At 28.0% G+C, this 25,410-nt stretch overlaps 1 protein-coding gene across 1 annotated transcript in view; it reads left to right on the forward strand.

Moving 5' to 3' along the window:
- LOC145249678 (dexamethasone-induced Ras-related protein 1-like) overlaps positions 1–25,410 on the forward strand; it is a 1,077,461-nt gene that overhangs the window by 289,104 nt on the left and 762,947 nt on the right. The window lies entirely within an intron of this gene.

Below are 25,410 nucleotides of genomic sequence, written 5' to 3' on the forward strand. Positions count from 1 at the left end.
CAAACAAAATAAAAAATGTAGAGAAAGGAGAAAGTAAGAAGGAACAAACAAAAATCAAATAAAATAAAAAATGTAGAGAAAGGAGAAAGTAAGAAAGAACAAATAAAAATCAAATAAAATAAAAAATGTAGAGAAAGGAGAAAGTAAGAAAGAACAAATAAAAATCAAATAAAATAAAAAATGTAGAGAAAGGAGAAAGCAAGAAAGAACAAACAAAAATCAAATAAAATAAAAAATGTAGAGAAAGGAGAAAGTAAGAAAGAACAAACAAAAATAAAATAAAATAAAAAATGTAGAGAAAGGAGAAAGCAAGAAAGAACAAACAAAAATCAAATAAAATAAAAAATGTAGAGAAAGGAGAAAGTAAGAAAGAACAAACAAAAATCAAATAAAATAAAAAATGTAGAGAAAGGAGAAAGTAAGAAAGAACAAATAAAAATAATATAAAATAAAAAATGTAGAGAAAGGAGAAAGTAAGAAAGAACAAAAAAAATCAAATAAAATAAAAAATGTAGAGAAAGGAGAAAGCAAGGAAGAACAAACAAAAATCAAACAAAATAAAAAATGTAGAGAAAGGAGAAAGTAAGAAAGAACAAATATAAATCAAATAAAATAAAAAATGTAGAGAAAGGAGAAAGTAAGAAAGAACAAATAAAAATCAAATAAAATAACAAATGTAGAGAAAGGAGAAAGTAAGAAAGAACAAACAAAAATCAAACAAAATAAAAAATGTAGAGAAAGGAGAAAGTAAGAAAGAACAAACAAAAATCAAATAAAATGAAAAATGTAGAGAAAGGAGAAAGTAAGAAAGAAAAAAACAAAAATCAAATAAAATAAAAAATGTAGAGAAGGAGAAAGTAAGAAAGAACAAACAAAAATCAAATAAAATAAAACATGTAGAGAAGGAGAAAACAAGAAAGAACAAACAAAAATAAAATCAAATAAAAAATGTAGAGAAAGGAGAAAGTAAGAAAGAACAAACAAAAATATAATAAAATAAAAAATGTAGAGAAGCAGAAAGTTAGAAAGAACAAACAAAAATCAAATAAAATAAAAAATGTAGAGAAAGAGAAAGTAAGAAAGAACAAACAAAAATCAAATAAAATAAAAATGTAGAGAAGGAGAAAGTAAGAAAGAACAAACAAAAATCAAATAAAATAAAAAATGTAGAGAAGGAGAAAGTAAGAAAGAACAAACAAAAATCAAATAAAATAAAAAAATGTAGAGAAGCAGAAAGTAAGAAAGAACAAACAAAAATAAAATAAAATAAAAAATGTAGAGAAAGGAGAAAGTAAGAAAGAACAAACAAAAATACAATAAAATAAAAAATGTAGAGAAGGAGAAAGTAAGAAAGAACAAACAAAAATCAAACAAAATAAAAAAATGTAGAGAAAGGAGAAAGTAAGAAAGAACAAACAAAAATAAAATAAAATAAAAAATGTAGAGAAAGGAGAAAGTAAGAAAGAACAAACAAAAATACAATAAAATAAAAAATGTAGAGAAGGAGAAAGTAAGAAATAACAAACAAAAATCAAACAAAATAAAAAAATGTAGAGAAAGGAGAATTTAAGAAAGAACAAACAAAAATAAAATAAAATAAAAAATGTAGAGAAAGGAGAAAGTTAGAAAGAACAAACAAAAATCAAATAAAATAAAAAATGTAGAGAAAGGAGAAAGTAAGAAAGAACAAACAAAAATCAAACAAAATAAAAAAAATGTAGAGAAAGGAGAAAGTAAGAAAGAACAAACAAAAATAAAATAAAATAGAAAATGTAGAGAAAAGAGAAAGTTAGAAAGAACAAACAAAAATCAAATAAAATAAAAAATGTAGAGAAAGGAGAAAGTAAGAAAGAACAAACAAAAATCAAACAAAATAAAAAAATGTAGAGAAAGGAGAATTTAAGAAAGAACAAACAAAAATAAAATAAAATAAAAAATGTAGAGGAAGGAGAAAGTAAGAAAGAACAAACAAAAATATAATAAAATAAAAAATGTAGAGAAAGGAGAAAGTAAGAAAGAACAAACAAAAATCAAATAAAATAAAACATGTAGAGAAGGAGAAAGTAAGAAAGAACAAACAAAAATCAAACAAAAGAAAAAAAATGTAGAGAAAGGAGAAAGTAAGAAAGAACAAACAGAAATCAAATAAAATAAAAAATGTAGTGAGAGGAGAAAGTAAGAAAGAACAAACAAAAATCAAATCAAATAAAAAATGTAGAGAAAGGAGAAAGTAAGAAAGAACAAACAAAAATATAATAAAATAAAAAATGTAGAGAAGGAGAAAGCAAGAAAGAACAAACAAAAATCAAACAAAATAAAAAATGTAGAGAAAGGAGAAAGTAAGAAAGAACAAACAAAAATCAAATCAAATAAAAAATGTAGAGAAAGGAGAAAGTAAGAAAGAACAAACAAAAATATAATAAAATAAAAAATGTAGAGAAAGGAGAAAGTAAGAAAGAACAAACATAAATATAATAAAATAAAACATGTAGAGAAAGGAGAAAGTAAGAAAGAACAAACAAAAATCAAATCAAATAAAAAATGTAGAGAAGGAGAAAGTAAGAAAGAACAAACAAAAATATAATAAAATAAAAAATGTAGAGAAAGGAGAAAGTAAGAAAGAACAAACAAAAATATAATAAAATAAAAAATGTAGAGAAAGGAGAAAGTAAGAAAGAACAAACAAAAATCAAATCAAATAAAAAATGTAGAGAAGGAGAAAGTTAGAAAGAACAAACAAAAATCAAATAAAATAAAAAATGTAGAGAAGGAGAAAGTAAGAAAGAACAAACAAAAATCAAATAAAATAAAACATGTAGAGAAGGAGAAAACAAGAAAGAACAAACAAAAATCAAACAAAATAAAAAATGTAGAGAAAGGAGAAAGTAAGAAAGAACAAACAAAAATATAATAAAATAAAAAATGTAGTGAGAGGAGAAAGTAAGAAAGAACAAACAAAAATATAATAAAATAAAAAATGTAGAGAAGCAGAAAGTTAGAAAGAACAAACAAAAATCAAATAAAATAAAAAATGTAGAGAAAGGAGAAAGTAAGAAAGAACAAACAAAAATAAAATAAAATAAAAAATGTAGAGAAAGGAGAAAGTAAGAAAGAACAAACAAAAATCAAACAAAATAAAAAAATGTAGAGAAAGGAGAAAGTAAGAAAGAACAAACAAAAATAAAATAAAATAAAAAATGTAGAGAAAGGAGAAAGTAAGAAAGAACAAACAAAAATAAAATAAAATAAAAAATGTAGAGAAGGAGAAAGTAAGAAAGAACAAACAAAAATCAAACAAAATAAAAAAATGTAGAGAAAGGAGAAAGTAAGAAAGAACAAACAAAAATAAAATAAAATAAAAAATGTAGAGAAAGGAGAAAGTAAGTAAGACCAAACAAAAATCAAACAAAATAAAAAAATGTAGAGAAAGGAGAATTTAAGAAAGAACAAACAAAAATAAAATAAAATAAAAAATGTAGAGAAAGGAGAAAGTAAGAAAGAACAAACAAAAATCAAACAAAATAAAAAAATGTAGAGAAAGGAGAAAGTAAGAAAGAACAAACAAAAATAAAATAAAATAAAAAATGTAGAGAAAGGAGAAAGTAAGAAAGAACAAACAAAAATCAAATAAAATAAAAAATGTAGAGAAAGGAGAAAACAAGAAAGAACAAACAAAAATCAAACAAAATAAAAAAATGTAGAGAAAGGAGAAAGTAAGAAAGAACAAACACAAATAAAATAAAATAAAAAATGTAGAGAAAGGAGAAAGTTAGAAAGAACAAACAAAAATCAAATAAAATACAAAATGTAGAGAAAGGAGAAAGTAAGAAAGAACAAACAAAAATACAAACAAAATAAAAAAATGTAGAGAAAGGTGAATTTAAGAAAGAACAAACAAAAATCAAATAAAATAAAAAATGTAGAGAAAGGAGAAAGTAAGAAAGAACAAACAAAAATATAATAAAATAAAAAATGTAGAGAAAGGAGAAAGTAAGAAAGAACAAACAAAAATCAAATAAAATAAAATATGTAGAGAAAGGAGAAAGTAAGAAAGAACAAACAAAAATCAAATCAAATAAAAAATGTAGAGAAAGGAGAAAGTAAGAAAGAACAAACAAAAATCAAATCAAATAAAAAATGTAGAGAAAGGAGAAAGTAAGAAAGAACAAACAAAAATATAATAAAATAAAAAATGTAGAGAAAGGAGAAAGTAAGAAAGAACAAACAAAAATCAAATCAAATAAAAAATGTAGAGAAGGAGAAAGTAAGAAAGAACAAACAAAAATCAAATAAAATAAAAAATGTAGAGAAAGGAGAAAGTAAGAAAGAACAAACAAAAATCAAATCAAATAAAAAATGTAGAGAAAGAGAAAGTAAGAAAGAACAAACAAAAATCAAATAAAATAAAAAATGTAGAGAAAGGAGAAAGTAAGAAAGAACAAACAAAAATCAAATCAAATAAAAAATGTAGAGAAGGAGAAAGTAAGAAAGAACAAACAAAAATCAAATAAAATAAAACATGTAGAGAAGGAGAAAGTAAGAAAGAACAAACAAAAATCAAATAAACTAAAAAATGTAGAGAAAGGAGAAAGTGAGAAAGAACAAACAAAAATCAAATAAAATAAAAAATGTAGAGAAGGAGAAAGTAAGAAAGAACAAACAAAAATCAAATAAAATAAAAAATGTAGAGAAAGGAGAAAGTGAGAAAGAACAAACAAAAATCAAATAAAATAAAAAATGTAGAGAAAGGAGAAAGTGAGAAAGAACAAACAAAAATCAAATAAAATAAAAAATGTAGAGAAGGAGAAAGTAAGAAAGAACAAACAAAAATCAAATAAAATAAAAAATGTAGAGAAGGAGAAAGTAAGAAAGAACAAACAAAAATCAAATAAAATAAAAAATGTAGAGAAAGGAGAAAGTAAGAAAGAACAAACAAAAATCAAATCAAATAAAAAATGTAGAGAAAGGAGAAAGTAAGAAAGAACAAACAAAAATATAATAAAATAAAAAATGTAGAGAAAGGAGAAAGTAAGAAAGAACAAACAAAAATCAAATCAAATAAAAAATGTAGAGAAGGAGAAAGTAAGAAAGAACAAACAAAAATCAAATAAAATAAAAAATGTAGAGAAAGGAGAAAGTGAGAAAGAACAAACAAAAATCAAATAAAATAAAAAATGTAGAGAAGGAGAAAGTAAGAAAGAACAAACAAAAATCAAATAAAATAAAAAATGTAGAGAAGGAGAAAGTAAGAAAGAACAAACAAAAATCAAATAAAATAAAAAATGTAGAGAAGGAGAAAGTAAGAAAGAACAAACAAAATAAAATAAAATAAAAATGTAGATGAAATTATTATAAATAAATCCAAGTTAAATCTTCTCATAGATGAATATTTTGGCCTATGAGAAACCTTACATATGTCGCGTTCTTGTCTTTCATTTTACGCATTAGCACAAATCTCCACAGTGCTCGAGGGGGGAAATGAAAATAGCGAGTAATTATGTCCAATGTTTGCTGCCTATGAATGTGCAATTCTGTTATTTACCGAGCAATGTCGGGGTGTTCTAAAAAAACTCTACATCGAATTGCGCATTTTTTGACCATAAGATTCACATTTCAGCATTTATTTCATTTTATAAGGAATACAAATGTCGCAAGGGTGGTCTACCACAGAATAATGTTTCCTCCGATTACCAAGAAATGTTAGAGATATTTTTAGGGATATTACGAAAAAGTCATTAAAAGTCGGAAATTCTTTATCTGTATATTTCTTTTATAATTCGAATATCTACTCCAGGATTGGTTTGAAATTATCAAACTCCCTTTGAATGTTTAATAAATACAAGATAACTTACAAATATTAAAAATATACATCGCTATACGTTTTTTTCATATCTTTAACTCTTTTTTAAATTGATTTTGTACATTATTTTTACCTTTTACGATATTACAAATTGTATGCGTGTAAGCTATAATACTCCTGCGATCGTACGCAATCCGTAAAATTATATAGTCTTCAATTTACAACGAGTAAACGCAGAATCAGAGGAACGTTGCAATTATTTATATTACTTCGTACCTTTTTGAAAGTTTTGGGTAGTCACGCTTCAATTTTCCTTTGCCACGCTTTAGTTTTGTACGGTAATGTTAGGACGACAAAAGTACAATTAAAGGAGAGTAACTCTTTACCACTTTGGGCAAAGTTGCCTCCCTTTGTCTGAATACGATACTTTCAACTCTCGTAACTTCTCAAGAAATTAAAGACCGGAAGTGACAAAGTGGAGGGAAGCTAAGTGACTTTCGAAATGGAGAAATGGGTATCATTCCCGTTCGTTTCATAACTCGTACTCAGGCTATTAACCCTTTCATGTATTACGTTTGAATTGTCAATATGTGTGTTTGCGTTCATAATTAATGCGTATCACCTATCAACCCTGAGTGATTATTTTATTTTGTCCTAATTTCTTTATGGGCTATTTCCTTTCACCATGTGCTGCACGCACGCCCCCCCCCTACACACACGAAGGCTGGACAACCTGCGGTAAAATATTTTACGTCATATTGGTGCTGACGCACCCCGCTATATAACAGGTAGTTTCATCCCTAAACGCGTAGTTTGAATGCACGCAGTTTCCAATTGTTTTTGGTCTTGTTATTTATAAGGCCTTATATAAGTAAGGGGATAATTTGATTTTAATATCTATGCCAGACATAAGTAACCGTATAACTTTATTTTTACATAAATTATCAGATCTATGAGATTGCGACACATGATTTGGATGTAAGCTGTTTTCAAAAGTCTAGTAAGGCATATGTCATGTCGCTTAACGAGGAAAGAGAGAATGCCCCCAAAATATATTTACATCACAAGTGACAGCTGTTTCCTGACCAAATTCGTCCACACAATCCCGAATAATGTTGCCGAATCGACACGCCACGCCATGAACAATATCGTTGAATCGACACACACGTTCTCGAACAACACCGTCGACCGACATGACACACACGCCACCGAATACTATTATTGAATCGATACGCCACGTTCCCGGACAACATCGAAGAATCTCGCGGAATCGACACATCACGATACGAAATGCATTAACACGAGACACGTTATCAAAACAATGTATTGCAACCGCCTCCGGATGACTTATGTTTTTTTTTAATAGCCGGTGGGTAAAACTAAATCGTTGCTTTGGGGTGAGATGGATGTAGTAGACTTTGATTTGCTATTGAAATGTTCCAGGTTCGCTTATCATCGCAGGCAGGCCCGACTCATACGCTTGTGTGTGTTTGCGCATGACCGGTACATGTCACGCTCGCTCTTACCCAGAACAATTAAGTATCACAATCATTAGCTATTTTCTTTATCATGTAAATGTAATACATATACTCCTGATAAAAAATTTAAGACATCTTGAAAATCTTTAAAAAGAAATCGTTTTTAAACCACTTAAGCTTACGAATACTACAACAGAAAATGTTATGTAAAATGCTATATTCCAAACATTTAATTCAGAAATTTACATTTTTATAAAATGAGGCATTTTTTACTTGATAACAATATTATAAGACCAGGGGTATAAACTGTTTTTAGTTCAGTTACAGATTAACAATCACTGCGTAAAGCAAGCACCCATATCGGAGTTTAGCGTGCTCGAATTCTAGATTTCCATTTGTCAGAGAGGGCGATTGCAGATAAGATGAATCGCAGAAAAATTGTGAATTGCAACTTTCTAAAGAAATGTTGAGAATTATGGAAAAGCAAAATCAACAGGTGGCCCACAAAAATGTTCTCCTGCATCGAGTGGGACAATAAGATTGGTTGTTGTGAAAGACAGGGGACTAGTCAAATTAAGGCAGTCACAGATGCTGATATTGATCCGGTGACCGTAAGACAACATTTCCAACAAAAATGCATGATAAATAAAATACGTAAACAAATGCCTCGCTTCCACGTCATAAAGTGGACCGCTTAAGGTTTTGTCGTGAAAAACAAACATGGAGCGTTGAGAAGTGGAAGAAAATAAAAAGAAAAAATTCAATCAACGTGCTTCTGGTGGCTTCCAACGATATTGCCAAAACGAAAACATGCCTCCTGAAGTTTTCTCTACACGTCATAGTGGTGGAAGGTCGCTAATGTTATAGAGTGCCTTTTTTTAAGGGTCGATGTAGCTCCTGGTGTCATCAGACATCTGCTGGTTATGTTAGCATGCTACAAAAAGCATCGTTGATTACGGTAGGTCATCGTTTGTGCGATGGTTGGATGGTTATTCCGATAGGATAATGCTGTAATCCACACTGCACGACGGACCTTGACATTTCTTCAATAAATTGAGGTCTATCCCTTGGGACATCCTGCATGCTCACCGGACTTGAACCCCACTGAAAATGTTTGGGGATGAATGACAAGGAATGTTTATCAACTGGCAAACAATATTCAACAAAAAATTAACTTTGTTACGTCATCTTCAGAAGTTGGAGCAACATCCCACGCATTTTAATGGAAACGCTTATTTCTATAGAAGTTTTGAAATTATGAATACAAATAGAGGTAGAACTCATTATTAAATGTGGTTGTTGAATATTTTCATACACTTTTCGTACAACTTCGTTAGAATTTATGCTCCTGGTCTTATAATTTTGATCACGTGTATAATGTCTCATTTTATGAAAATGTAAATTAAATTCTTGGAATGCAACTTTTTTCGCATAACCTTGAAGGTTGTAATGTTGGTAATCTTAAGTGGAAGGAGTTTAAAATCTATCCTTACAATGGTTTCTTCAAAATTTTCAAGTGGTCTTAGATTTTTTATCAGGAGTGTATGTGAAATAAGAATTGAAATAAAATACAATTGATGCCAACATTTTTTCAATAAACTATATCATTTCCGTTTCGAAGACACATACAAAGAAATGCGTATATATCAACGAAAGTGGAAGATTATTTTGATATCACCTCAAGCCAGCAATGTTAAGGAACTTCTGGCAGATTCTGATGGACTTTTGTCAAGTCATAAAAATTGTGTAGATAGACTTATTGTATTGGTTATTTAATACAATCTAAAACAAGATCCTGCAATCAGCGTAACACTAGTACATATTTACCAAACTGATATCATGTATATCGCATTCTAGAAAAAAGAATCTAGCGGCGATGGTAGTCAATCTTTTAATTTTCTCGTATTTCTTAAAAACTTTGTGTGTGAAACACAGACTGTCCTCAGTGCCACACCTCATATTGAGCAGAGCCTTCAGTATACATAAGAAATCATGCCAATCAGGGTTCGATAATGTCATCATCGTTTGAGTCATCGAACAATATCGCAACACTAACTCTATCGGAGGTATTTTTCTAACACAACTTTTGCTCTACAACTGACTCCGTGGCTTCATACCACTAAAACCTGCACTATATAAATCATCCGCAAAAATGTTAACTGCAGCTCAGAATTGTAGGATAACCATATGGCAACGGAATGTTAATAGATCAATATAACCCTACTGTGCATACAATATGATGACGATAAGAAGGAAAAATATTCTAGATACGAAATCCAAAGAATCGTCGATGAATCTCATTCTAATTGTCAACATCAAATCAAGAATTATGAGTCAGACGAAATCACTCTGCAAAATTGCAGAATTCCTAAACATTCGTAATTCCATTCTCCATTCAGAGTGTTTTATCGAAATCTCTAAACCAACACCGTCCGATTCCCATAACGAGAAGCGTAACAACATTGCCCATTCTGTCTATTATCTTAAAAGCACCGTTAAACCAATGCCAGCAGAATCTGCTCGGGCCGCGTCTAAGTTACTCCTTTGCAATTAATTAAGACGAGAGAGGAACTTATTTTCCACACTAGATCATTACATTCCCGTACCGTTGAAAGGGCGTTGCCGAACTGATCATACATTTAACACTGACTACTAATAACAATACTCAGCTACTAATAAAAGTACTAACTACTAAAATTCATATTCACTTAGTCATACTTTTTAGCGCTAACTAAAAAAATTAAATGCTACGTTAGTTGAACACAACTTATTACATTCAATATAAATCATGGCTCGATGGTTTGCTAATTCAACCATCAAATCAATTTTTTCTTTGAAAAATTAATATCTCAGCACAAAGGGTTGTAGACGATAGAGACATATTTAAATCATTGTAAGTATTAAATTAAGAGAGATTATATCAGAACTCTTTTTTGAAACTTTCCTGGATAGAAGTTGATTGTAAAATATAACTGAGTTATTTCTCTGTAAACTTAAGGATGGGTGCAGTATATATTAAGTTGGTGCAAAAAGAATATCATTTTCTCACAAAGGTTACTTTTATATATGATTTCTGAATTAATTCTTTGATATGTTGTATAACATCTTGAAGCGCGTTTTTCGCTCTATCGAATCGTGTTATTCGTTACCGTTCGCAATCTCTTCCTCCATTTTTTGCAGGCTTTTTCACAGTATGGACAAAATTCAAATCCGCACGATTTTCTTGTTCCGGTAGGCCGAAAAACTGCCGAAAGACCTCGTGATATCAATAAAGCGTTTTACCCAGGAACTACGAACGAACGTGTGGTACAACGATGGTTCAAGAAATTTCGATATGGTGACGAGAGCCTCGAAAATGAAGACGGTCGCGGCCGGCCGACTGCGATTATAATGAGCATTTGAAAGCCTATCCTCGAAAAAACACACGAAAAGTGGCTGTAGAACTCGAGGTCAATCACTCAACAATCGTTCGCCATTTAAAGCAAATAGGGAAGTCAAAAAAGTTGGATAGAAAGGTGATGCATGAATTTAACGATAATAAAAAAATCGTCGTTTTGAAGTGCTTTCTACGCTCCTTCTGCGCAAGAAAAACAACCCATTTCTTGAGCGGATTGTGATTGGTTGTCGGAGCGATTAGATGCCGGAGAAGCCTCCCAACACTTCCCGAAGCCAAAATTGCACACAAAAAAAGTTATGGTAACTGTTTGGTTGTCTGCGACCGGTCCCATTAATCACAGCTTCTTGAAACGATTACGGTGGAGACTTCTGCTGACAAATTGACGAAACGCACCAGAAGCTATAACGTATGTCCCCGAGATTGGTCAATATGAAGGGACCATTTCTCCGTCAAGGCAACGCTCGCCCACATGTTGCTTAACTGATCTTGCAAAAGCTGAACGAATTGGGTTACGAGACTTTGCCTCATCCGCTATATTCACCGGACCTCTCGCCCATCGATTATCACTTTTTCAAGCATCTCGATAACTTCCTGTGCGAAAAATCTTTCGAAAGCAGAGATGATACCGAATTGACCTTCAATGTGTTTATCGCTTCCAGAACTGCAGATTTCTATGCTAAAGAAATAAATATTTTTCTCGTTGTCAAAAATGTGTCGATTCTAATAGTTCTTATTTCGATTAATAAAGTTTATTATAAAAGGAGTTATGATCTTTTGAAGTTGGACATAAAAACCGTTAAAAAGACAACATTATTTTTGCATCAACCTAATATTTTGGTAAGGTTATTGTCGACAAATACTTCTATTGAGTATTAATGGTACGTTACTAGATTTTATTTTATAAAATCATTTGGGGATTGTACAACAATGCTCTCAACTAGTGAATTTATGCAAATACGATGTACTCACTCTTAGGCACGCATACCGGTGCTTTTTTCGGTGAACTATCTACAGGCTTCTGAATTAGCAGGAAATGTATGCCTTCTTTGCTCAAGTCTTGAGCAAGGCATCGACTACAGTTTCGGCTCAGAATAAAAATACACTATGGGAACATTTTGAGCTTGAGTATTTCTGCTCAGTTTATTTCGTCGAATAGTAACATTAAATAAGTAACATAATCTGAACCTCTGAATTTTGTGATAGATTTTCTATATCTTGTTCGTAATGTGAATCGATTATGTTTAATAATATCAAAATAAATATTTTCTTGGATTATATATGCGCGAAATATCATTCATTAAAGATGGGCTTACAATTTGCGACTTTATTCAAACCCAAACTATGTACACACACACACACACACACACACACACACACACACACACACACACACACATATATATATATATATATATATATATATATATATATATATATATGAAAAAGTTAGGTGAGTATATGTTCTTTTTCTCACTTGTAAATTTTGTATATCGTCTTATATTCATATTGTTAAGAGGTCCCTGCATCTTTTTCCCCGTGCGGCCACAGTATAAAGTTGTCATTAATATTACTAGACAAATTTCAAATACTCTAACAAAAAGTAATCTAATAAGAGAAAAAAATGATAATCCAATTAAATCTGGACGAATCGTACAGCCGAAAATGTAAGAAGATTAGAAGCCTTCAATTCAAGTTGATCAACTTATGTTTACTTTCTAAAAGGTTCGAGAAATTTCGCTACATGTTTATGTCTGCGGTTTAGTTACATTAAATTTTATCTTAGATAAAATAATTCAGTTTGACATTTTATGATCCCGTTTTGTGAACAAAATAAAAAAAAATGTGTAGCCTAGATTATACTATATTGTAATTGCCATCGATATATTACTGGCTATAAGTAGAATTAAATGCATTTAATTTTCTGTAAACAAACATTTAATGTAATTATCAAACATTCTGCTCCACATCTGGCATCAATTGAAATGAATGGCTCTCGTCTTCAGGAGGCCTCAAGTTTTGACAAGCTTCTGGGCTTTACCATTACTCCTGATCTTAAATGGAACACGTACATCAAATCTGTTGCCAAGGCCGCTGGAAAAATGGTGGGATCTTTCTATCGATCCAGTAGATATCTCACTGCTGATGTAATTCTCTATCTATATAAGAGCCAGGTACGTCCAAGGATGGAATACTGTGGCCACATAGGCAGGAGCTGCTAGAAAGGACTTGTCCTGCCTTGATAGAGTTCAAAATAGACTTCGTAGCCTCGTAGGAGATGTCCTTTTCTCTTCCTTGCAACCTCTATCTCACAGAAGAGATGTTGCGAGTTTGTCTCTGATGTATCGTTATTTTCATGGAAAGTGTTCGACTAAGCTTCAATCTATGGTCCCCCCTCGCAAAACTTTCACAAGAAACACTCGTCTAGCTGTAAACACTATCAATAATCTCCCCCACTCTTTATCTGTGCCTAAACCTAAACGTAGATTCCATGAACAAAGCTTTTTTATTAGAACTGCACGCCTGTGGAATTGTCTTCCGTTTTCCTGCTTTCCGGCTGACTACAATATGGTTGTCTTCAAGTCTAACGTAAATAAGTTCTTGATGAGCTGTTTCATATAAGTTATCAAATTTAACAAATTTTCATTACTAATGATTATTATATTGTCCAATTTCTACTGTACACTCTTTAACCCTTATCCTTGAGTGGCCTCTTGGCCTTGATAATGAGTTGATACCTATGAAAAAAAAAAAAGAAAAAGTCCAATGTGAACAAGTTCTAATTGAATCGTCCTCCTAAGTAATCCAAGTTACAAAATTCCCACTGTTTACTATGCTAAAATCACAATGACTAATGTATACCTATTAACCCTTATCCTCGAGTGGCCTCTGGGCCTTGATAAGTGGTGACACCCTTGTAAAAAAAAAAAAAAAAAAAAAAAAACTAGGATGATACCGATTAAGAGATTAGATCAATAAGACTGTGTTATAGATTATTCGTAATCAGCACAGTGTTAATATATTTGTGACCGTTAGTTAGTTTCTAAAAAAATCCGGGTATTTTTTTAATCAAATTATTTAAAAGTACAGAAATAGAACACAATTTGTTTGTCTAAAATCAGTGAAACAATACGAGAAAAGGAAATAATCCTATATGTGTCCTTTATTCCACTCAAATCTGCCGTATGCCAACACAAACGTCACTTTCATATGCAAATCAAAGGTAATTTGCATAATCCCAGCTAAAGTGTGCTGCAACAAAACAAGCCAAAAAATGTTAACAATTTGGTCGTCATCTTCCGATCATCGTTTCTCGTTTGTATTAGCAACCATATTTAGCTTTTGTTTTCTTTGTGTTTTTCATTTCCATTTTTATTTCGTTTTGCTGAACTTTTAGAGCTGTCACTACTCAATATTTAATCGAATACAAGTCTCGCAATCAAAAACAATAAAATGTAAGGAAGATTGAAATGTTTACTTGCAGATTTAACCCTGGTTCTCTAAAAGTTATGCTGAGGCAAGCTAATGTAGGTTTTTACATTATTTAAATGGTTTGTGTTTTTCAACGTTTCTTGTTCTTTATTATATTTACAAGATCTCAACCCTTATACACTACGGCTTTCTTTATATGAATTGTATCGACGTTTATAAGCTTAAGCGAATTAAAGTGTTTCATCAAACACTGTTTCTATTCCGTGTCTTTGATGTGTTGCAATACCGCGTTTTACTTTTGCTGGGTGTAAATTTTATTTATACACACTTTATTGTTTCATCAATCCACACGGACACATGTTTTTCTTTCCAACGGACGCTTTGTTAGCTCTAGGTAGATATAGACAAATGACAAAAATTAGAAATAGAGAAAGAGACGGCTAGACAGTCTATGTCCACATGTTGCGCTAGTTCCTATTATCCGCTCGAACCAGTCACACTGATTCTTTTTGATTTTGCCATCAGAAATTTTGTGAATGTTCAAGAATCTGTTCTAAATGTTAAGACATAAAATATAGGCATATTTTGTTTTTACTTAATAAAATACAAGCCGTGATTAATAAAAATCAATATTCTAATACTTACTCATGTACATTTAATAAAACGTCGAACTTATCTTTCACTAAGAATAATGATGATTACTGAGTCAGCTTTTAGAAATATTTGAAATGTTTATAAAAACTACAACTAAAATGAAAACCAATAAAAATAGTTTTTTTTATACAATTATTCACTAAATATTTTTTATGAAGACAAAGTTGATGTAAAATCTTTTGAACATTGAATAATGTTTTTAGAAAAGCCAAGAACAATTGCTTTTATTTTTATCTCGTACTTTTTATGAGAAATATGTGGTGTAATTCTTTCATTTTTTGTTTAAAACATACTTTTAGATTCTTCCATATTCAGTGACATTAAAACCATATTCTTTTATTGAAAATAATGTCATGATTTAACATCAATCTGTATTGAAGAAAAATATATCTCCAAAATGTAGCATGGACTTTGTTTAAATGCACGGTCTTTAAATTAAAATGAACGTTTATCTAAAACAGTGTTTGTCGGAGTATAATTATCTTTTAGGAGCACATTTCCAAATTTCCAAAATATATCAGTAAAAAGTACATGAAAATTGACCTTTTGTTACAATTCTGTGTAAGTTAAATTGTGGGCAACCTATTTTGCGAGAATATATTATCCGTGTTTATCAAACGTATATAAAATACATGAATTAGATCTATTTATGGTGATGTCATCAAACATCAACTTCTGATTCTTAGCTATTAGTTATACTTGTAGACATCGTAGATAAACAGTCAGGTGGAGAAAGCTTAATAAAGAGATGATTGGTACTATGTAAATAATATGTGCATCACGTATGATCTGTCTATTGAAATGTCAAACTGGCACTAATAGAAGCAAAATATTTAATAGACATGCTAGGAAACTGAAAAAAATATTTTTAATTTAGAGCAAGTTATATAGATATATGACTTTCATATTAAAGAACATTGCAAGATTCAGTATCAAACCTGACTGAGTCAAATGTTATGATTTAGAGGAAGTTAACATGTTTTCCAGTATTGTGAGAAACAGAAAGCGATTATTAGGACATACAAACAGTATGATTCACAAATCACAAGAAACTTCAGCACGAACTCACTTCTGTTTTTTTCATGTTTTATACTGAATATGCTCGATTGGGAAGTCGTTACAAATATATGAAATATGCAAAACATCTAATAAAGCTAATAAAGAACTTTTTTCGGTTGTACTTGTTTCTTCGTTAAGGATGTTAAGTCTAAGTAGCGAGCTAAAGGCTCTCTATCTCTTTGCTTATCTATCTCATTCTTTCAGGCAATCTCTTAAAATACCAACTTAGCGTAAAAGATCTTTAGTTAATACATTTCAGAGCCACTTAATAGATAAGAAATATTCGCAGCCAGCTTTCAATGTGCTACTGGAAATATAATTCGTATGTATTAATGCACAGTATTATAAACAACTACAACCACTCCCCTATTAAAGATCACACCAGACAAAGAATATTATGCATTAAAATACATCTCCAAATAAAAGTAATTCTGTATTTTTCATCAAATAAAAAAGGAAAATAAGCTGATCAAAACAAATTTACATTTAAATAGCCACAGCAAAAAATGTGTTCATAATAAAATCGCATATATAGGCATGCGTATTTCATGCATTACTTCTGGTGGCGCTGAACAATTTTTGCCTCGCAGAGGGCCGGTGGGGGGTATTGATTGTAGATTAAGGAGCAGACGACAGGAACGACCAGTGTTTTCTTTTGCAACCAAAACAATTTTATAATCAAAACGAAATATCGAACCAATAGAAACATCATTTTGTGTTAATTCAGTCTACTGAGTTATTCTTTGCTTATCATTCCTAAGACAAATTATATTGCGCATATATTTACCCTAAAAAATCCTCCACATAATTACTGCGACATGCATATAAAATGTCAGCGTGTTTTAACGTATCATCTGTTATATTTACTTTCCGACACACACACACACACATACACACACACACACACACACACACACACACACACACGCACGCCCCCCCACATATATATATATATATATATATATATATATATATATATATAGAGAGAGAGAGAGAGAGAGAGACATATATATATATATATATATATATAGATATATAAATATATATATATATATATATATATATATATATATATATATATATATATATATATATTACATAAGGTGATCTATACATTAGCCATAACATTCATTCGGTGAAACAGTAGATTCTTAATATCTGAAGTGGATTCATATAAAAGTGAACTTAGTTTTGGTCAATTAAGAAAATATGATTATCATTATTGAAACATTTTAACATGAATATTTTTATTACAGAGAGATCGGTACATACTTTGCATCATATAAGATTTATAATTCTGTTATTATGTGCTGAATTATTTTGTACATTCTTTATATTTATAGTTAATTTAATTCGTTGTTTCATTATCGTCTTTTATTTGAGGTTCTAATTTAAGCGTATTATTTTTTAAAATTAATAATTGACGAGTTCAACGGAAGAATATCTTATATTCAGCTTCCGTGTTCAATTGTTATAATTAACATATATTGTTATTAATAAAATTGTTGGAAAGAGTCTTTATCATAACCGTTACTGTTATTTTCACTGGAACTCACTCATACATAGTGTTATTGCTCTGAAGTAGCTACAATAAAAACAGAACAACGGGGTAAGACAAGACTTTTATTAATAAAAGACAAACAAAGAGTGAGAAAATGAAAAGTGTGCTTGCATTCCACCGAGCAAGCGGGGTTAACTCCGGAACTAGAGCCTTACCTGGGATCGTTAAGAGTTCGATTATATATGGACGGTGATTTATTCCATTCAGAGTATGGTTCTCCCACAACACTCACCTCTTCAGCTGATTTCTCCAGATGTAAAATCAGTATTTTTGGTGGTGGTGGTGGGGGGCAGACCAGCAAGGAATCTGTTCACTTTCTTTTACCGCCGGAGCGTCTTGGACCTGGCGTGATTTGTAGAAGTTTCTATGTCAAAATCGTTATATCCTGTCTTGATTGCCTCTACGCTTCCTGTGGTCGTTCTGCCTGGACCTCGGTGGTGCATTTTCTTATTTGGTTCAGGTGCTTTTATGTTCGAATGTTAGGCCCCGGATGATGTATGTGATATTGCCGAGTCTTTGTGAGATCGTGCACTGTTCCCCAAGCAGTGTCCTTGAAATGCTTAAAATATCGCTGAGGTTAAACCGTTTTGTTGACACCGTAGACGTCTGTTCTGCATTGTGTGTTGGGACAGTAGTTTATAAAAAACTGATTTGATTTTTCGTCCAAATATGGGATCCCGCATCTGATATATTAGGACTTTTCGTGATTCTATAAACTTGGAAAAAATTGTTGGAAAGCGTTTTCCGTTTGTGTGCCGTTCACCTTCTTTAACGCCTTTTTAGCGTTTCGACGAAGCATTCGGTCTGTCCATTGTACCTTGAGTGGTACTGAGCCACCCGGTATCCCATGTAACGTGCATGCGTCGCTAGTCATTATTATATTCAAATCCGGTTACAAATGAGTTAGCAACAGTTTTGAGGTAAGGATTTTTTTTATTATTATTTAAAATAATGTCTGGCAATTCGATGCCCATTCCCAGGGTTGATCATTCTTTAATTGGTTACGTAGGGCGCACAATTTTGCATGTTGGGGATAAACGCATGGTAATAATTTGCCAATCATAAAAATAATAAATAATAAATAATAATTTGCCAATCGTAAAAATAATAACTAATTAATAATAATTTGCCAATCCTAAAATTAATAAATAATAAATAATAATTTGCCAATACTAAAAATAATAAATACTAAATAATAATTTGCCAATCCTAAAAATATAAAATAATAAATAATAATTTGCCAATCCTAAAAATAATAAATAATAATTTGCCAATCCTAAAAATAAATATAAAAAATAATAAATAATAATTTGCCAATCCTAAAAATAAAAATAAACAATAATAAATAATAATTTGCTAATCCTAAAAATAATAAATAATAATTTGCCAATCCTAAAAATAAAAAAAAAATAATAAATAATAATTTGCCAATCCTAAAAATAAAAATAAAAAATAATAAATAATAATTTGCCAATCCTAAAAATAATAAATAATAATTTGCCAATCCTAAAAATAAATATAAAAAATAATAAATAATAATTTGCCAATCCTAAAAATAAAAATAAAATATAATAAATAATAAATGAGACATAATAATTTGTCAATCCTAAAAATAATAAATAATAAATAATAAATAATAATTTGCCAATCCTAAAAATAAAAATATAATAACTAATAATTTGCCAATCCTAACAATAATAAATAATAATTTGCCAATCCTAAATATAATAAATAATAAATAATGATTTGCCAATCCTAAAAGTCATAAATTATGAATAATAAATAATAACTTGCCAATTCTATAAAAAATGAATAATAAATAATAATTTGCCAATCCTAAAAATAAAAAATTAATCATAACTAATAAATAATAATTTGCCTATACTAAAAATTATTAATAATAAATAATAATTGCCCAATCATAAAAATAAAAAATAAATAATAAATAATAATTTACCAATCCTAAAAATAATAAATTATAAATAATAATTTGCCAATCCTAAAAGTAATTAATAATAATTCGGCAATCCTAAAAATAATGAATAATAAATAATAAATAATAATTTGCCAATCCAAAAAATAATAAGTAATAAATAATAATTGGCCAATCCTAAAAATAATACATAATAAACATTGCATAATAATTGGCCAATCCTAAAAATAAAACCAAATACTAAATAATAAATAATTATTTGTCAATCCTTAAAATAATAAATAATACTTTGCCAATTCTTAAAATAATAAATAATAATTTGCCAATCCTAAAAATAAAAAAAAATAATAAAAATTAAATAATAACTTGCCAATCCAAAACATGAAAAACAATAATAAATAATAACTAATAATTTGTCAATCCTAAAAATGATGAATAATAAATAATAAATAATAATTTGCCAATTCTAAAAACATTAAATAATAAATAATAATTTGACAATCCTAAAAATAATAAATAATAAAGAATAAATAATAATTTGCCAATCCTAAAAAAAAAAAAATAATAAATAATAATTTGCCAATATAGAAATAAAAATATAATAACTAATAATTTGCCAATCATAAAAATAATAAATAAAAAATAGTAAATAATTATTTGCCAATCCTGAAAATAAAAAGAATAATTAATAAATAAATATATGCTTATCCTAAAAATAATAAATAATAAATAATAATTGCCAAATCGTAAAAATAAAAAGTAATCAATGATAACTAATAATTTGCCAATCCTAAAAATAGTAAATAATAAATAATAGATTTCCAATCCTAGAAATAATAAATAGTAACTTTCCAATCCTAAAGATAATAAATAATATATAATACATAAGAATTTGACAATCCTACAAATAATGCATAATAAATAATAATTTGTTAATCCTTAAAATAAAAAATATAACAACTAATAATTTGCCAATCCTAAAAATAATAAATAATAAAAAATACTTTGCCAATCCTTAAAATTAAAAAAATAAATAATAAATAATAAATGATTATTTGCCAATCCGAAAAATAATAAATAATAATTGCCCAATCCTAAAAATACAAAATAATAAATAATAAAAAATAATTCGCCAATCGTAAAAAAATACATTAAAAATCATAATTTGACAATCCTAAAAATAATAAATAATAATTTCGCAATCCTAAAAATAATGAATAATACATAATACATAATAATAATAATTTGCCAAACCTAAATATAATAAATAATATATAATGTATAATAATTTGACAATCCTAAAAATAATACATAATAAATGATAATTTGCCATTCGTAAAAATAAACAAATAATAATTAATAATTTACCCATCCTAAAAATAATAAAAGATAAATAATACATAATAAATAATAAGTTGCCAATCCTAAAAAAAAGAAAAAATAATAAAAAATAAATGATAATTTGCTAATCCTAAAAAAAAAAAAAATAATACATAATAATTTGACAATCTTAAAATTAATAAATAATAAATAATAATTTGCCAATCATAAAACTAATTAATAATAAAGAATATATAATAATTTGGCAACCCTAAAAATAATAAATAATCAATAATAGATTGCCAATCCTAAAAATAATAAATAATAATTTGCTAATCCTAAAAATGATGAATAATAAATAATAATTTGCCAATTCTAAAAATAATAAATAATAAATAATAATTTGCCAATCTTAAAAATAAAAAAAATAAATAATAAATAATAAACAATTATTTGTCAATCCGAAAAATAATAAATAATAATTTGCCAATTCTAAAAATAATAAATAATAAATAATAATTTGCCAATCTAAAAATAAAAAAAAAATAATAAATAATTAACAATTATTTGCCAATCCGAAAAATAATAAATAATAATTTGCCAACACTAAAAATAAAAATATAATAACTAATAATTTGCAAATAATAAAAATAATAACTAATAAATAATTAACAATGAATAATACTTTGCCAATCCTTAAAATAATAAATAATAAATTATAATTGCCCAATCCTAAAAATTAAAAAAATAATAAATAATAAATAATAATTTGCCAATCATAAAAATGATGAATAATAATTTGCCAATCCTTAAAATAATGAATAATAAATAATAAATAATAATTTGCCAATCCTAGAAATAATAAATAATAAATAATGCATAATAATTTGACAATCATAAAAATAATAAATAATAAATAATGATTTGCCAATCCTAAAAATAAAAAATAATAACTAATAATTTGCCAATCCTACAAATAATAAATAATAAATAATAATTTGCCAATCCTAAAAATAAAACAAATAATAAATAATAAATAATTATTTGTCAATCCTGAAAATAATAATTAATAAATAATAATTTGCCGATCCTAAAACTTATAAATAATAACTAGTAAATAATAATTTGCCAATCCTTAAAATAATAAAATAAACATAATAAGTTGTCAATACTAAAAATAATTAATCATAATTTGCCAATCCTAAAAATAATAAATAATAAATTGTAAATGTCCGATCCTAAAAATGATTAATAATAAATAATTAATAATGATTTGCCAATCCTAAAAATAAAGATTAATAAATAATAATTTGCCAATCCTAAAAATACTAAACACTAAATCATAAATAATAATTTGCCAATCCTAAAAATACTAAATACTAAATCATAAATAATAATTTGCCAATCCTAAAAATAAAAAAATAATGAATAATAAATAATAATATGCCAATCCTAAAAATAATAAATAATAAATTATCATTTGCCAATCCTTAAAATAATAACTTAAAAATAATAATTTGGCAATCCTAAACATAATAAATTATAAATAATAATTTGCCAATCCTAAAAATGATGAATAATAAATAATAATATTCCAATTCTAAAAGTAATAAATAATAAATAATAATGTGCCAATCCTAAAAATAATAAATAATTAATAATAATTTGCCAATCCTGAAAATAAAAAAATGATAACTAATAAGTTGCCAATCCTAAAAATTATAAATAATAAATAATAATTTTCCAATCTTAAAAATAAAAAAAAATATATATAATAATTTGCCAATCCTAAAAATGATAAATAATAAATAATAATTTGCCAATCCTAAAAATTATAAATTATAAATAATAATTTGCCAATCTAAAAAATAATACATAATAAATAATAAATTTCCAATCGTAAAAATAATATTTAATAAATATAATTTTGCCAATCTTTATAATAAAAAATAATAACTAATAATTTGCCAATCCTAAAAATACAACATAAAAAATAATAAATAATAAATAGTAATTTGCCAATACTAAAAATAATAAATAATAAATAATTAATAATAATTAGCGAATCCTAAGAATAATAAATAATAATTTGCCAATCCTAAAAATTATAAATTATAAATAATAATTTGCCAATCTAAAAAATAATACATAATAAATAATAAATTTCCAATCGTAAAAATAATATTTAATAAATATAATTTTGCCAATCCTTAAAATAAAAAATAATAACTAATAATTTGCCAATCCTTAAAATACAACATAAAAAATAATAAATAATAAATAGTAATTTGCCAATACTAAAAATAATAAAGAATAAATAATAAATAATAATTTGCCAATACTAAAAATAATAAATAATAAATAATTAATAATAATTAGCGAATCCTAAGAATAATAAATAATAATTTGCCAATCCTAAAAATTATAAATTATAAATAATAATTTGCCAATCTAAAAAATAATACATAATAAATAATAAATTTCCAATCGTAAAAATAATATTTAATAAATATAATTTTGCCAATCCTTAAAATAAAAAATAATAACTAATAATTTGCCAATCCTTAAAATACAACATAAAAAATAATAAATAATAAATAGTAATTTGCCAATACTAATAATGATAAATAATAAATAATAAATAATAATTTGCCAATCCTAAAAATAATAAAGAATAAATAATAAATAATAATTTGCCAATACTAAAAATAATAAATAATAAATAATTAATAATAATTAGCGAATCCTAAGAATAATAAATAATAATTTGCCAATCCTAAATATAATAAATAATAAATAATAAATAATAATTTGCCAATCCTAAAAATAAAAAAATAATAAATAATAAATTGTCAATCCTAAAAATAATAAATGATAAATAATAAATAATAATTTGACAATCCTAAAAATAATACATAATAAATAAAATTTGCCAATCCTAAAAAGCTTTGTAGTTATGCTATGTTTTCGGTACCGGCATTTCTCTAATAGCGTTCGCTCTGTTCGGATCTGGGCGTCTGACATCTTTATTAATGATATGACTTGGGTTATTGATTTTTGTTTTATTTTGTTTCTCTTTGTAAGAAGAAATCACACTCATCCTCTTTGACCTTAAACCCATAAATTTGTATTCGACTGATATGATTTGCGTGCCCCTTCCTGCTTTTGCTCGCTATAATGATGCCATCTAGATAAATGTGTACCAACAGATACCATAATACTTAAAGTTAAATTCGAAATTTGATATATCTTTTAATTTAAACGCGAAAAAAGTTGGGACGCTGAAACGTACACAGTAAAACTATGTTTTATTGTCGCATTATTTATTTATAACGCAAATTAAAAAACATATTTTCGGGATTATTTATTTATGGTGGTAGTGTAGAAGAAAATGTATGAATATTTTTTAAGAAAGGTGTATAATAAATGGAGAATAAATTTAAAAAATGAAGGCGATGGGTAAATCGCCGTTGTAAAATGCTCATATGTTTGTTAACGGGTAGATTTATTTGTAAGAAAATTGCGTTAAAATAACATAAACGTAATACGGAAGTGAACGATGTAAAAAAAATGCAAAAAGTATTAACAATTGTTTATTTGGATAATTTAAACGCGAAAAAAAAAACAATTGGGACGCCGAAAAAGGACATAGTAAAACAATACATTTTATTGTCGCGTTGATTATTTGTTTATGTACGCATACGCAACCGGAAGTCGTAAACCGGATGTTGGGTTACAACACCCGTTACGAAATCATTTGAATTTCAAAATTATGTAGATTAATAAAAATTAATCTTGTATTATTGTGATTCTTCGATCTACTGTTCTCATTTCACAACGCTTCGGTCGATATAACCTCGGACTTATTTAGCTGTATCTTGTCCAACTTGAAAGTCTTTCTATAAAACTCGAGAATCTGCACTGGATTTCGAACAGAACTTTTTATTTAAATCCACGTAAGCTTTCGTCCTGACAACAACTATGATTGGTTAGAATTCAGAAGTAATTCACAATTTCATTTTCAGTATTGCTGGCACTGAGGATTAACATTCAACACCGAGAAAACTCTCGATGAAGTTTACCAAGTACTTTATCCACTACTCCGCAGATTCTTACATGTATTGAAATCGTTTTCTCGTTTTAGTTTATATGGCAGATATAGTAGATATGCGTTTTTTTGTTTTTTTACAAGGTGATCACCATTTATCAAGGCCCGGAAGCCACTCAGGGATAAGGGTTATTGTAAGTACAGTACGTTAGTGTGGATATTTAAGTGTCTACTTAAGGGGGCCATTCATCAGGAATTTGTTTACGTTGGACTTGAATACATCCAAGTTGTAGTCAGGAGGGAAGCAGGCAGACGGAACGGAGTTCCACAGGCGTGCAGTTCTAAGAAAGAAGCTTTGTTCATGGGATCTACGTTTTGATTTAGGCACAGATAAAGAGTGGGGAAAGTTTTTGACAGTGGATTCAGCTAGACGGGTGTATTTTGTAAAAGATTGGCGAGGGGGGACCAGAGATTGGAGTTCAGACGAGCACTTGACATGGAAATAACGATAAAACAAACATAGGCTTGCAACGTCTCTTCTGTGGGGGACAGGTTGCAGGGAAGAGAAAAGGGCATCCCCCACTAAGCCACGAAGTCTATTTTGTACTCTGTCAAGGCAGGATAGGCTGTTTTTAGCAGCTCTTGCCCAGATATGGCAGCAGTATTCCATCCTTGGACGTACTTGGCTTTTATATATATAGAGAATTGCATCAGTAGTGAGTTATCTTCTG

The sequence above is a fragment of the Euprymna scolopes genome, chromosome 28 (genome assembly GCF_053919585.1).
Source record: "Euprymna scolopes isolate OS-2025 chromosome 28, ASM5391958v1, whole genome shotgun sequence".
Lineage (NCBI taxonomy): Eukaryota > Metazoa > Mollusca > Cephalopoda > Sepiida > Sepiolidae > Euprymna > Euprymna scolopes.